The sequence below is a fragment of the Sus scrofa genome, chromosome 8, assembly GCF_054392235.1.
Source record: "Sus scrofa isolate SSC_HxYL_T2T_F1_AM1 chromosome 8, Sscrofa_HxYL_maternal_Yorkshire_Landrace_v2.0, whole genome shotgun sequence".
Lineage (NCBI taxonomy): Eukaryota > Metazoa > Chordata > Mammalia > Artiodactyla > Suidae > Sus > Sus scrofa.
This window is the reverse complement of record NC_139390.1, coordinates 139,329,872-139,345,056: the sequence shown is the minus strand read 5'-3', so window position 1 is coordinate 139,345,056 and position 15,185 is coordinate 139,329,872. Positions and strand designations below refer to the sequence as shown.

Below are 15,185 nucleotides of genomic sequence, written 5' to 3'. Positions count from 1 at the left end.
ATAGTTGAAAGCTTTGGCAGTAGATGTGTGTTTTGTTGAACGATCACTGCAATCGTTTCTAAATTTAAAAACAGGAATAATTCTGACTAGGGTGGTTTTTCCATCCTTTATTCAGACATAAAATGAGTTTGAGAATAAGAGAAAGCAGCTTTTTCACTTTGCCGTATGTTAGGAATGTCATTATAGGCTTCACACTAGATTAGCTTTTCTTTACTTGCTCTTTAGTTAAACATGATGCCATCAGAACGAAGGGATTTTAGTGACTGCCCAAATGCACATTCCAAGCAAAAGTGGCCGTGAAATGAACACCAAATAGCTGATGGCCCCTTACTTCCTTTTATGTGGGTTGATTGGCTGTTTCGGATGTTAGTACTTTTGGGGTGTTTTGTTTTGTTTTATTCAGAACTTAACTTGAAAAGATGATATTAAAGTTCCCGCTTTTCTTCTTTTTCTCTGTTACTTATTTTGACTTATTACTAATGTAGTTAGTGGCCCAGTTATGTTTCTCTTTTTAACAAAAATATTTAAAGCAAACTGATTCTAGCTGTAAGACATTTAAATTTATAGTTTTCTGTTTAAGGTTAGATTTATGGAGGATGAGAAGGCTGGTTTTATGAAGGAATTTTGGATGGTGCCCTTTGCAGATGAGAATGTTAAAAGCAGAGGCAAGGTATAATCAGCCAGGGGCATTCTCAGAGAAGATTGTGAAAATATGGAAAAGGAGAGATTGAAGGCAGGAAAAATTACCCTGTGTGAAGGATTTGGTATGAGTGGCACTGCTAGCTTGCAGATACAATTTCTGGGTTTCTTTCAGCTGGCAATGCCACTTAAAAGAAGGAGAGCAAAAACATATACCATTTAGGGCAGCAGTTTAGACTCTGCCTCTAGTTTTCCAATCAAAGTGGCAGAAAGACCCTGGCACGTTATTAACATCCTCAGGCTCAGGGAACTAAAAGTTATGACTGGTACAGTGCTCTAAACTGTAGTTGAAAAAATATCTTTTCTGCTACATTTTAGGGTAAGAGGTTGTCTTGCTTCCTTGTGGGCATTCCTAAGGATCTGGTAATTTAATAAATCAAAATAAATAAGCCTTAAAAGATAGAGTGATATTCTACTATGGAGAATGACCTCTAAACTCATATTTTCAGCTTGAAGACAGGCAAGACCCAATCGCAAAAAATGAATTATAGGCACATAGCAACAAAAATCACATATTTATCTGTGCCTACAACAACTTCCTCGTTAAAAAAAAAATCAAAAAGTGTTTTTTCTTAACATTTTCTGCTCTTTGTAAATGTTAACTTGCCTACTAAATACTCTGAAGAAGGTTTCGTGGTAATTTGCTCTCTTGCCTTCCCTACTCCTGCTAAGTCAAATTGTATTCCCTGTCTTCTGTGAAAATTACAAGTCAGTAAGTCTACCCTGAAGGACCATGGGACTCTAGGCCACACAGGCCTTGACTGTAATTCAAGCTCTGCCACTCACCAGTAACAGTGATGCTCATCCATGAAATGGGAAGAATAACTACCTCATAGGATTACTATGAGGATTAACTGAGAGAACATTCATGAAGCTCCCAGCCCTGGTGTGTCTCACAAAACAGGTGCTCATAGAGCTAATTCCTTTCCCGCCCATTCTGCATCGGTCTCCCTTCTCTGACCCCCCACCTCCACCCTCCCCCTCATCTCTAAATAAGGCATACATCCTGGCAGGAGCATTAGCATGAATGCCCTGATGCATTTGTTACTGAACTAACTCAGCAGTGAACTTGGCATTCCATCCCCAGCCTTTCCCCATCATTAATCCCCTTGGGCAACTCCCCGTCGTCGTACGAGAGTACACCAGGACACTGGGAACTCTGAAAGCAGCCACTGTGCACGTGAGCATTTTTCTACCAGGCTTTCAGCTGGTCTCATCCAGCCTCAGAGACCAGACTGAGCTCATGATATTCACAGTTAACTGACTCTGGCCATGTGGCCTCTGCCATCAAGATCTGCCACAAGGAGGACAGCCGTTCAGTAAAATCTTAAGGCTATTTATAGCCCATTTAAAACAAACACTCCCCGTGAAGCCAGAGGAGTCCTCCTTGAGAACACAGAGAGTAATTCACTAATCTCAGGACCAAACTAGGGCAATTGAAGGGTGGAAAATGTGGTTTAGTACATTTTTTTTCCAGCCCCCTACACTTTACAAAGCATTTGCTCCTACACATTGTCCTATTTCATCCTTATGCTGACCCACAAGGCAGCCAAAGCAGACAGTGACAACAAATCCCCATTTTATAGGTTCCCAAACTGATGCTAAGGAGGTTAGCTAAATCATGTTACATGGCTGGAGAAGGAGGGGAAAGGAGAGTGGTAAAGAGGAAGAGTGATTTCCTATTGGTGCAATCAGTCTGAACATCAGTGCATAATTGTGGACCCGTAAGAAAAAAAAATACACAACGAAGAGAAATAATGTTTCATCATGTTCAGGCAAGCTTAAACATTGTTTTTTTCTTCACTTCTGATGGGAAAGCCAAACTATAAGAAATAAAAACCTAGAGAGACTCTACAGAGAAACATTTGTAAACATGTTTGTATCTGTCTAGAACATCTCCATGCAGAATAGTTACATTTTAGCCAAGAAATGCCTTCTTGAAATCTCTCCAAATTAAAATATGCAGAAGTCAGGACTAATCTCGAAAACAAAGAAGGAATTTTTATGAGAAATTTTAATTGATTTTGCCAGTCATCTCTGATATAAATACCTCTTTACTGTCTTTTTAATATGAGGGAGTTTGCAGAGTTCAAGTATTGCACGAAAAGCAAGACATAATGCAAATGAATTTATGGACCAGAAATGATTTTTTTTTTTCTTAAAAGAATTATTTCAATTTTGGCAAACACTTTCGTTTTCTAAGATCTGGGTTTAAACTGTGTTACCTGGAAAGAGGATGCAAAGACTTTTTGGCTCAGTCTTTTTGGCTGAGCAATTAAAATTGTGTGTGTGTGTGTGTGTGTGTGTGTGTGTGTGTGTGTGTGACAGAGAGAGAGAGAGATTATTGCTTCAAGAGTGCCTCTGGGCTAGCAGGTTGGCTCCGAGCCATTTGGGGATTCTCAGATTTACTGCTTCTCTGACTATTGTTGCAGCTGTGATTTACGGAGTTCAGAGTCTCTTGAAAGGCAAGACGTCTGAAGTTTAGAGTCTTTCCTTGACAGAACCTCCTCTTCCCCATATACTGCTTTTGCCGGTGTTCACCTTGCGGTGACCTTGCAGGACTCAGCATTTTTACCTGAGCTCAGGAGCCAGGAGCCCACTCGTGCTGGGGCGAGGGCAGCAGTTTCCATTCCTGGGTGATGGAGTCATGGGAGAAACTGCAGCGAACCAACAGAGAGTAGGACCCGAGCAGCGAGCGAGCCAGCCGGCTCCACTGTGCTTGAAGCGGCTCAGGACAGCACAGCCGCTGCCTCTCCCAGCCTGCAAGTGCAGCCTGCATTTGTCACTGACCTCTGAAGTGTGTGTTTGTGTACGGTGAGAACTGGGTACTTTTGCGTTCATTTGAAGACAAACTGCCAGGTATGGCTGTTGATTGTGTTTGAGAAGCTGGGGATGGTTGTGTCACCACCAGTTCAGGATCTCGACTGTGTGTGGTTTTATTTATACCCTTGTTTTCTGTCCTGATCCATTCAGCGCTGCTCAGTGTCCAAGTGACGGCAGCAGATTGGACACACTGCTGCTCTTACACCGAAGTGTGATCAGTCTGGTGCCGGTTTCTTGAATTCTTTCACTGATGGCTGATGCCAGATGATAGAGCTGTTCATAGACCGAATTCCGGTGCTGATGGGAAAGCTCGTAGAAACCGCTTCAGAGATAAAACCGAATGGCTCTTTTCTGGCAGACTTGCTGTGGTGCGTCTTGGCTTTACTGCTATTTTAGTGGTTGAGACTCTGAAGAGAGCAGAGCGCCTTAGGGTCTCATCTGGTGATAAAAGTAACAAGGGAGTTTTCCATGCTTTTGCTTGTCACGGCGAAAACTTCTGCGGGACCAGTGGGTCTGTATGTGTGTGTGTGTGTGTGTGATTTAAAAAAACTGTTTGAGAACCAGAAGAAAACCAAATAATACTTTGCTGTATTTTGACTTATGATTAATTCAGCCAGCTTCCAGAGCTTTTGTTATCAGCCTCTTTGAGCTTAGGAATGTCATATTTTGTGGACACAAGGGCTATACAACCACAGTGTCCCTTCGCGAAGCCTGTGGGGACATGGAGGGTGTGCTCACTAGGAGTAAAATAGGAATCCAAAATGGGCTCGTGGCTAAGCTGACAGGCCTTAACGCTGTGCCAGTTCTGTATCTTAGTCCTTAACCAAATCCAAAGGCGATGCTGTGTGTTATTATGTCTAAATAGATACACAGGAGATTTGTATTCCTGAAACACATGCTCTAAAAAAAGGAAAACCTGGGAATTTGGTACTGTAAAAATAGGATGAGCAAAAGTTCGAAAAGCCATCAGATGTTACCAGAGGGGGAAAAATAAGACATTAAAATGAGGAATAATTACAATGGAATATGAAAAGTGCTTCAACTGCTCCAATTTTTAAGTCTAGTGAAAGAATAATAATGTATTTAAGGAAATTCTGAGTCAGCAGAAATGAAGCCAAGAGCAAAAATTCTTACTAAAACAGACTGTCAACCTGTGGAATGCATTTGTCTTAATCAAATTGAGTTCTGTTGCCTAGACGGACAAAATTAGAATTCTTAAGCAACGTAAAGCTTAACATTTTATTTAAAATTGGGTAGGCTTTGAAAACCAATATAGTAACAAAAGATATGTTAAAATGCAATGAACATTAAAATTATTCAAAACACTTAAGAGATAACCTACAATATCAAAGTTATTTGTTGCGTTTTTGAATTACGTCTGTTTAGGAAGAGTCTAATACTTTACCCTAGACGGTCACCCGTGGCTACATACATTTGGACTTCTGAGCTCCTGGGTACACTCTCCATGGTTTCCTACCTTCAGACTGTGTTACATCCAACACAGTGGAATGGTGAGCAGAAAATACCTGATTCTAACATTGGCTTGCTTTCCACATAACTTTACAATAGATATGGAACTGGAGGTGCACAAAGAATTGGTCATTGATTGGCCTTTCCATGTACTATCTTGGCTTTTCTCGTGCCTTGATCTAAAATTTGGCTCCTTCTTTAAAAGGATGTCACATGACTTTATCACCATGACTGAAAAGATGTCATTGTTTTATAATAAGAGGGTATCCATGTCTCTGATGATGAGTGTGGTCCAGTGTGTTCAAATGCAGGGTGTCCATTTGTACCCATGGTCACGTTCAATGCAAAAAAACCTAAAAACTTTGTCATCTATTTGATGAACCACAGTGTAAACAGCCAAGAACAGCTTTGAATAGTGTCCTCATTTATTCTTTAGATAACTAGCTTACCGTGGCATACAAAGAGGTTTAAAAAGGTTTAGAGATTATAGGTACTGACCTCAAAGCACATGCCAGTCTGTGCAAATACATTTACCTCAATGCAATTAGGCGCTCCTAGTTAAAGGAAAAGATTAGGCTTTATTTATGTATTTGATAACCATCTCTATTTTTTTAAAGCTTAAATTTTTTTTAACACATTGTGTTCTTGTTCCCTTTCTTCTTTCAGTTTTATACTTTATTCTAGATCTAAACCTGCTAGATCCTTAATTTCCTGAACCTGCTTTCTTTTGACCTACATGCAATCTCTTCTTCTTGGGTTAAAAAAAAAAAAAAAAAAAAAAAGTTGTAAATTATCTCCTGAGACTAGAGGAAGACCCACCTCCCCTGAGATCAAGTGATCACTGCCCACTCTGTGAGCAGGAAATGAGGGGATTGGTGGGAGAAGAGTGAATGGATAAACGGCTACCAGGCAGGCAATGACTTTGTCTGTCATGCCTAGCATTTCTGCTATTCCCGCCCTCTTGTTCATCCAGTCTGTTACCAGGCTTGGAAACCTTTATCCAGAACTGTTTGCACATAGCAACATGGTTCCATTTTCACAGACTTTTGGTAAATGGAGATTAAATATGATTTGTAGTGTCTGGGGTTGGCTTAGAGTGATAGGAATAATTTTTATGTCTCTTTACCTTAGCATTAAGGCAATTACATTCTGTTTTGCCTACTGACTCTTCCTGAAGTCGTGTAGGTGCAGGTGAGTGAGGAGTGTTCACACAGCTTTTCACTCTTCCTTCCAGATCTTCTAACATAGGCCTGGGTTGTTTGTGGGCAAGAAACATGGGAGGCAGGGTGTGTGCTATGACTCTTTCTCTGGCAGATGTCCCCCTGAGGCTACAGAGTGTCCAGACAATCACTGGGCTCTTTACAGGACTGCCGGGCTTCAAGAACTTGGCAGCCGATGGGAACAGGTGCCGGTAGGCAGTTCTCCCTTGGAGACAAGAGATGAAAAAAATTCTCTATAGGTCTGCTCAAGAGGTCTGCCTCATTGGTCTTGAATCCAGTGTGTCTTCTAAAAAATGGTATGGGAGGAGTTCCCATCGTGGCTCGGAGGAAATGAATCTGACGTGCAAATCTATGAGGACACAAGTTCTATCCCTGGCCTCGTTCAGTGGGTTAAGGATCTGGCATTGCCATGAGCTGTGGTGTAGGTCGCAGATGCGGCTCGGATCTGGCATTGGTGTGGCTGTGGTGTAGGGCAACAGCTCAGCTCCGATTCGATCCCTAGCCTGGGAACCTCTATATGACACAGGTATGGCCCTAAAAAAAAAAAAAAAGGATGGGTAGAGTCTGTTTGTTAGAAGAGGGGGGGCCCATATTTTGACAGGCCACCACAGCAAGTGCATCTCAGCTACATATTTTTACAACCAATACAAGCCCTGTTTTTTAAACCTTTCCACTATTTCTACGAGGGCAGGTTTCAAACCGGACTCCAGTGTCAACCCACTTCCTCCTAAGAGCTATCCTCTACCACACAAAACAAGTCATTTTTAAGAAATACAAATAGCCCATTAACCTCTTTCCTTTTTAAGAGCCAAGCAATTTTCATCAAAATATAATTCCAATAACCACTTCAAGATGGTGTAATTACAACTCCCAGATATTTCTAATGGCCAAGAATCCATCAATAGAAAATTACTGTAAGGCTTCCTGGTACAGGCATAGGAGCTCTTAAAGAAACGTTCAAGAATTCTACGCCAGCATACCAAAATCAATAAAAAGAGGCTTTTATACGCTCTTTTCTGATGGACTATTTTCAAGATCAGCCTGCTTTGACTATTTTCATGGCAAAGTCTAAAACACCCTAGAGGCTGTCTCTGTTGGCACTGATGTTCCCTTGTAGCATGGGGGTTTCGCTTGACTGATAACTTTTATCAGAACACAGCAATGTGTTAACAGGAATTATTTTGTAGTTATAAAGAAATATCTTCTTTTCCTTATAAGTTAATGTAAGAACTGTGTTTTTTAAGTGTAAGTTTTATTACTATTATTTAGGTGTAATGAGAACACCAGATCAGGAGACGATGGCCATTGAAAAGACAGTTTGCTACTCGCAGTTTTAAAAGCTGGGGCACGCCGTGCCGTGAGCTGTGGAAAGTACCAGAGTCAGCTGGGAGGCCGAGAAAGGGGCAAATATGAGCCAGAGCTTTTATTGTGGTTTTCTTGGAAAAGAACAGGCCAAGTAGGGCAAGCAGGCGTAGGTCTGGCTAGTTCGAATAATTTCAGCGGGCTCTTTGGCATAGAGACAGTCTCTGGTTGTCTGGGTACCTGGCCCTGAAGTATTTAGGAAAGATGGATAGTGGCCCAGAATATGAGAGCCTTGTGAGAGCTAGATAAAGGGCGGGGGGGGGGGGGTTTAATCCCTTACACGAAAATAAATTCTAGAGGAATTGGATATTTAGATATAAAGTAGAAATTGCACAAGAAAGGCATGCGCAGGCTTGGTCTTTCCTCTCCTAGGAATTGGCTAGCCCTGAAAGCGGCATCTTCTTCGGTGTCAGCAAAGCCCAAATGCCAAAGCATTAGAATACTGGAGCTCCCTGGTGGCTCAGCGGGTTAAGGATCTGGCATTGTCATTGCTGTGGCTCTGCTTTTGGCAGTGGCGAGGGTTGGATCCCTGGCTTATGAAATTCTACATGCCTTAGGCATGGTCAAAAATTTACCGAAAATTTAAAGGCATGACGAACACAAACTAACATACCCAAACAGGAATAGACAGATTGCTTAGTATCATTTTGCCAAATTTGGTGTTCACCTGGTTAAGCCACTATGGACAGCAGTCTCTTGAGACCAGATGTACCTCTCTGTCATTTCAAGCACCTCTCGTAGTAAACTCCAGGAAGGTTTTGTCTTATTTGTTTTTGCCTTTTAATTACAGTGCTTTAAAACAACAGAAGGTTGAAAATAACTGAATCCTCTTCACTGAATAAGTAGGTACATTTTATTCGTTCTTCGCAGCTATGTATTATCTGCTGTGGAGCCCAACAATAAATGCTTCTGCACTGGGGTTCTGGTAAAACTCTTAATTAGGCTAGAATTATTAAAGAAATTTTGACTTTGTACATTTGCCATTCACCTTTGGCTCTCATCTTCTGACAGACAAAAACACTAATAAATAATTGTTAAATAAATAAGCTTTCATTAAATCAGCTGAACTCATTGGCAGACTTTTCTTCAGATTCCTCAAGAGACTTTTCCACTGTTTCCTGTGTGATTTTCGTAATAAAGAAATTCGGGAAAGAAGACCAAAGTCTGTTCAAACAAAAAGCTGCATCTCCTGTCACTTAAAAATATCCATAAGCAGCCATGCCCTTATAAGCAAACATAAAATGTGGCAAGGGACATATATAAATTGAGTAGCAATTCATTTTCAGCTGCACTGGCAAAACTGTCATTCATAAAGTCCTACTCCTTGAGCTAGCAGCAATGCACAGAGGGATCGCAGAATTTTTACCAGATGCAGAGGATAATTTATCAAATTAGAATAGATCAATGTGTGCTAAAAATAACCTGTCATCAAGGAAGGCAACACCTCTGAAACAGGGCCTCTTTCCCTTGTCATCTTTCTCCTTTTCATATTTTAAACATGAAGGAGAGGAGAAAGCATGCATGTGGTGTTTCAGGGGAAATAGAATTTTCTTACTCTCCCTTCTTACTTTCTCCATCCCAATTGTTGGGATTGCCCACAGGAATTTACTGTGTAATATATATATATGGAACTTAAAAATATTGGGGGGGATGATTGAGTTGACAGCAGGTGCTGGTACAGCTCTAACCATTTACACGGGGGAAAAAAAGGTTTATCCCTTACACCAAAATAAATGCTCGAGGAGTTGGATATTTAGATATAAGATATGAAACTATATGCAAGCTAGAAGAAAGCTTTCATGTACGGACTGGCGCAGAGGAGCGGTGACCGTCACTAAGCAGCCACACACAGGAGTAGACGTGACATCCGGCTGCTTGAGAGCAGGCCAAGGCTTGGTGGCAGTCGCCGCAGTTATAGCAGAAGGGAGGTGGCAGAGATGGTCCTTCCTCTGCACCGCTGGTCCCATCCTCCTCTAAGCCTTTCAGGGTCCCAAGCTCCTGGGATGAAGGCAAGCATGCTCAAGGCATAAGTGCAAAGCACTCATTTCTTATTTAATTCCAAAACTGATGCTTTCTCTTTTATCCTGGGGCCAGACAAGTATCAGGAGGAAATTCTGGACTGATTTCTTGCTCTACACACTCCTTATTCCCCAATGGCACTTGAAGGAAGCCTCCAGGTGTCCCCACCATCTCCTGTATCTGAGGGTTTCGGGTCTGTGATTTCCACTGCTGTGACCAGGGAATGAGACCTGGTCCGCTGTGCCCTGGCCCTCCTGAGATGTTGTCAGACGAGACTGAGCCACTGCCCAGAGCTTCTCCGGGGCTGTGTGCTCGCTGGGGAGCAGGGAGAGCTTCTCCTCCAAGGTCTGTGGATGCATTCTTCTTTATTACTTCCTTTTCCTCCAGTTCATTTCTTTATCCTGAATTCCGCCCCTCGCTTGACCTCCCACACCGCCCCACGCCATCCTCTGACCTGGATGAAAGAAACACATGTCATTCACGCTAGGTCGCTCAGACTGGCAGGCTGTTTGCAGCGATGTGCAGTGTTCCTAGCAGCAGATGAAGGCAAATTCATGGCACTTCAAAAGCCTGCAGGCGTTGAAAAATCACAGAGGACTACCTAGTTATATGTGGAACTTCTGCTTTGTGGATTTGTATTTGCTAAGAAACCCAGAGAAGTTTTCAAAGTTTTTTTTTTTTTTTTTGGTTTATTTTTAATAGAAACTTGGAAGGTAGACCTGTTTTCTAAAACAGTCATGATGAATCGAGTCCAGAGTGAAGGCTAACTGTGTCTATGCTGAGATTTAAAAGTAGGGCATGTAAAGTTCACTGGCAGTCACAGGAAGGTGATTTTAATTATCAAGGATATTTTATATTCATTAAGATCTCAGGCACCAGAGTCAGCTAGACCTGCTCTAAAATCCATGAACAAGTTGTTTGTAAGGAAGTTATTTCACCTTTGAAGTCTTGGTTTTTTCACATCCGTAATGTTGGCATAAATCACAAATGTTAAGATTCAAATGATAAAGTGTGTGTGTGGACTTGTCTAGAACCGAAGAAATAATCAAAAAGCTAATCCATATAGATGTGAAAAAAAGATATTTTTGGCAAATAGAATTGCCACAATTTTGTGGAGGAGTGAGTCTTCCTAATTAGGCAAAAGTTCCAAGTTGGGGAAAGTGATCAGAGAAAATAAGCAGAAAGACAATTAAAAAGAAAACAAGGTGCATCTGACGCTCCAAGGGACATCTGATTATCATTGTGTGTCACCCCCTCCACATGGCTTAACACCGTATCTTAGAGCAAGTGCCTATTTATGTTTGAAGAATGAATGGATAAAAAAAGGAATGAGACTGTAACAGTCGCGGTGGAGGGAACTGGAAGATAGCACAAAAGAACGCTTAAAAAACGTCTCCAAAATATCCTATCCAAAAGTACACTGTGTTAGATTTATTTATAACACTAAAAAAATGTGGAACAGCAAACCAAGAGCAGGGATGGTAGTTACACAGTGTCTTCTCAAGCACAGTCCATACAGCGGAGAGCTGAAGAAAGGAGCGTTCTTGGAACTGCAAAGGAGTAACACACCTGTTAAATCAGAGAAAAATACCTGTGAAGTCAGCATCATTCCTGGTCCAAGTCAAAAGGTGACCCCAGAGCCCAAACTGGAAAGGCCATTAATCTGAAAGCATTGTCCACATGGGAGGAGGGCCTCACTGTCGACCAGCCACTGGCGTTTGGGGAGGGACAGAGACCGGTCATCTCTGGCTTTGCTTTATTTCATTTCCCCAGGCTTTGCCCATTAAATGCCAACACCTCCCGCCATGTATGGTGAAAACAGCAACACGCCTACACTTTTCCAAACACCCCTCCCGGAAGTGGGACCACCCGTCTTGGGGAACTCTGGAGAGCAGGAAAAGTAGAATTCAGGAGACGTGAAATGACTCAGTACAAGAATCAAGAACATCGCACCCTTGACGTGCATGGATTGTGGAAGCAGGTGTTTTACTCTTTAAAAGTGAGAGCTAAGGCCTCGAATCCCTTGTGAGTAATTTGTCTTTTTGTTGAGGAAGGTGCTTAAATCATGTTAGGTATAGACGGATCTGTAAGGATCCGTTGGCTGGTGAGTGGCATTATCATACCTCAACTTTTCCTACACCTCCACATAAAAAGCTGTGCAGGTTGTTTTTCTCTATTTGTTATCTATTGCAAATCACATTCATAGTGTGATTTAAAAAAAAAAAGTAAGCAAAGCAACTCTGTTTCATTATAGAAAAAAATAGCTTTGAAAAGAAAAGCAACTGGTAGGACTTCTAACGAAGCACAGAGGACGTGAAGAGGTAGAAAAGGAACGAGAATTCATAGACAAGAGCGGTTTAGAATAACCTATGGACTTTGGGGCAGCACTGATGATCTATGTCAAAATGCCTCCACCGAATGTGCTCTAAAGCCACAGCAACGACAGCAAAAAGAGTGATGTGGGCAATTGGGTAAGGCCTGCACAATTTAATTTAGGTCTGTGTTTACAGGCTCATTAAGGGGAACCTCTCCAAGTTTTCAGGTATGTTTCCTTTTCTGAAGGCAATTATATTTCATGCAAGTATTTGGGAATTTAGAGATGCGCAGAAATCTGAGGTTGGGCTCTTTGAGGGCTCAGCGTCAAGGTGGCTGATCCCCAAGGGGAATTAGCAACAGAGAGCCACGATCCGTAGATGTAACCTGTTTCGTGAGAGAACACCTGCAGCACCTGCAGCATCTACAGGACCAACCCAAGCGTTTGTGTTACTTACCTGTGTGTGGAATGTGTTGCCCTCATTCTTCACATCGTACTAAGGCTAGCAGTGCCCTGAAACGTTCCTCATGTGTCAGAGAGGAGGAGAAAGAAGAGGTGTCAGGAAAAGGTTGGTACCCCCCATCTGTATTACTTTCCTAAGGCCGCTCTAATGAAACCCCACAAACTGGATGGTTTAAACAACAGAAACGTGCTATCTCGCAGTTCAGGAGGCCAGATCTAGGATCCAGGTGTGGGTAGGTCACAGCTTCCTTTCAAGGCACTGGAAAAGAATCAAGTAGCCTCGCGTAGCCTTCGGCAACCCTCCGCTGGGAGATAGCTATCTTCTCCCTGTGGCTTGACGTCATCTTCTGTAAGTTTCCGTCTCTGGGCCCAAGTTTCCCCTTTTTATAAGGATACCGGTCATGTTAGGTTCAGGGCCCACCTTACTGACTTGAACTTGATTATCTCCTTAGAGACCCTTTCTCTTCCCAAATAAATTCACATTCTGAGGGACCAGGGGTCAGAATTTCATCCTGTCTTTTTTGGAAGGACACAGTTCCACCCATGACATTGGCTCATGGGAGGTGATGATAAGGAGAGAGCCCAGGAAATGTCAGGGACATTTGTGTCGCCCCCTCCGTGTTCTTCAAAGTACGGTCAGTGGATCAGCAACATCAGACTCCCCTCGGAGCTGGTCAGGGTTGCAGGGTCTCCAGCCCCATTCTGGGCCTCCCGAATCAGAACCTGCCTTTTTACCTAAATCCCCAAGGATTTCATTTATCCAGTCACATTTAAGAAGAGCTGTTCTAGCTCATGGAATAAAAGCCTCGTGTTCAAATGCCAAGGAGAATTTTAAAAAAAAGAACAGTGCTTATGTGCAGAGGCCCCATGAGTATGTGCGCTTAACAAATATGGACCATGATTCTGGCACAGCTGCGGCCCCGTTGCATATGCAGGGAATATTGATGGCTGGGGATGGTTTTAGGAGTTAAGTTTCAATTACCATTCATTTCCTTTACTGTCGATTATCCCTTGGGGGTGAACTCAGAAGATCTTCCTCTAGAGAGAGAGCTCAAATTCTTTTCCTGCGCTTTCTTTACTTTGGAAGTTGCTTCTTTTCTGCCAGCCTTTCTCCAATTGAAGTTGACTCAGCTAGCCGAGTCACACAATGTAATCCTGAAATAACGTCCAAGGAGGGAAAAAAAAAAAAAAAAAATCCCCTAGTCCCAGGGAAAAGGCACGTGATTTTATAGCACCGTCTTCTAAGCGATTAAAAACATATGAGCTCTTGCTTCTCTTATTTCTGCCTTTTCTGTCCCACAGTCTTTGTGCTCCTCTAAAAATGTAGCTCAGCCAGAAGCTGTGGTTGGAGAGTCTGTGTTACCTGAGACAGATGGAAAGATACAACTTGAAACTAAAAGAGACATAATTAAACTTTGTCCTGGAGTCAGCTTGGCAAATGCTTCTGACAGCAGGGGAACAAATACAGTTTCCTGAGATGAACTTGGAGGGCATGCTTCTCGTGGAGTTGAGGATTTTAAGTGACACTCGATTGTTCTCAGGATTAAAATAGGTTCAGGAGGAATTTGCTCCCTAACATCCCAGTATATCAGCAAGTATGCAACATGAACCATATTCTGATTCCATTAAAACTGTCAAACTGTGGATAACACGGCAGATGAATTTCCCGACATGGGGATCAACCTTTGAGCCTGGAAATTAGAGAACTCGTAATAACATCTGTAGCATCTTCTCTTGAGAATTCTATTTGGCTTAGGTTCCTAAATTCACTTACCTGTCTGTTGTTAAGTAGTAAAATATACTTTGAAAATGTGCCAGTGGTAGCGCCTGTCTTGATCACCTTTTCTTTTCCCTTTTTATAAACTTTTTAAGATTTGATTGGAGTGTAGTTGACTTACAGGGTTGTGTTAGCTTTAGGTGTACAGCACAGCAAATCACTTGTACATGTAGATATATCCATTCCTTATTGTTTTCCCATCTAGGTTATTCCACAGTATTGAGCAGATTTTCCTGCGCGGTGCGCAAGGTCGTTACTTACCTATTTTTTCTTTATTGTAATTTTTGTTACTGTATCGATCGTCTTTTCTGCCACCGTCCTCTCCTGGATCCACAAGATGACAAGAGAGAACACTGAGCAGGTATCACTCCTACGTGTTGCCAACCACTTTCCTAAGTGCTTTACCTACCTAAGCACTTTTTTTTTTTTTTTTTTTTTTTTTTTGCCTTTTTCCAGGGCCGCTCCTGCGGCACATGGAGGTTCCCAGGCTAGGGGTCGAATCGGAGCTGTAGCCACCAGCCTGCACCTCAGCCACAGCAACATGGGATCTGAGCCGCATCTGCGACCTACACCACAGCTCACGGCAACGCCGGATCCTTAACCCACTGAGCAAGGCTAGGGCTCGAACCTACAACCTCATGGTTAACCACTGAGTCACGATGGGAACTCCTACCTTCTTAAACACTTTTAATTCTTACAACAACGTTATAAGTGACAGGTGAGGAAATTGTGCAGATGAGGAAATTGAGGCAGGAAGAGGCTAAATGACTTGCCATGTCCATCAGGGTCAGAGTCAGTATTCTCGATCTGAGCCCTGAGCCCGTGTGCACGACCACTGTGGATACTGCCTCCCAAGAGAGACAAGTCTTCGGTCTGCATATCCCATTAGAAGGCCAAATTACTACTTCAAAATGCTTTTTTACAATCTCAGACCACAGCACAGATAATTATTACGGCAGATGTGCCTCCCTTTCTTGAGGGGAACCGTGTCCTTCCTCAAATGCTGTCTTGTAGGTGCAATTCCTTTCAGCTACAGACC

The 15,185-nt window shown here is 42.4% G+C and overlaps 1 protein-coding gene across 44 annotated transcripts in view; it reads left to right on the top strand.

Moving 5' to 3' along the window:
* ARHGAP24 (Rho GTPase activating protein 24) overlaps positions 1 to 15,185 on the top strand; it is an 826,886-nt gene that overhangs the window by 672,817 nt on the left and 138,884 nt on the right. For 2 of the 44 annotated variants that reach the window (XM_084973642.1, XM_021100791.2), the window contains exon 1: positions 3,101 to 3,513. The exons of 40 other annotated variants lie outside the window; for them this stretch is intronic. The gene's annotated coding sequence lies outside the window, so the exon portion shown is untranslated. Of the gene's footprint in view, positions 1 to 3,100; positions 3,559 to 15,185 lie in introns of those variants that run through there. 2 more of the 44 variants (XM_021100794.2, XM_021100789.2) reach the window with 1 other exon arrangement.